Here is a 476-nt window from a genome sequence, read left to right as displayed (position 1 = left end):
TGGGGGGCTGGGTGAAGTAGGAGCCGGGGAGGGGTGGGGGGGATGCCGTGACCCTCCTCGGTCCACTTGGCCCGCTCCCAGCTGGCTAGATCCCTCCGTTCAGGGGCCCCTGCTTAGCTGCCGACAGGCCGGGGCTCGTCAGGGGTCCTGGGGGCGCTGCTGGGGTCCGTGGGCTCACGGGGGCGCAGCGGGCTTACACCCGCGCGTCTCGCACCGGAGTCGCTGGGACGCTAATACCGTTGCCGGGCCCTTTTCAAACTGCGCGCATGCGCAAAAGGGCCAGCTGGCCGGCGCCTCAGTGCTTTTGGGGGGCTAAGGGGGGGTCCACCGCGGGAAGCAACAGGCGGGTGACTTTCCCCTAACCCGGTAAGCGTGTCTGCGGGGGGTCGCGCGGCTCCCTGGGGGGCTGGGCCAAGTAGGAGCCGGGGGGCGGCCCTCCTCCGTCCACTGGGCCCGGTCCCCGCCGGCTAGATCCC

Source organism: Gavialis gangeticus, unplaced genomic scaffold (genome assembly GCF_001723915.1).
Source record: "Gavialis gangeticus isolate Ggan-Ray unplaced genomic scaffold, GavGan_comp1, whole genome shotgun sequence".
Classification (NCBI taxonomy): domain Eukaryota; kingdom Metazoa; phylum Chordata; order Crocodylia; family Gavialidae; genus Gavialis; species Gavialis gangeticus.
Note: the sequence above shows the minus strand (reverse complement) of the source record.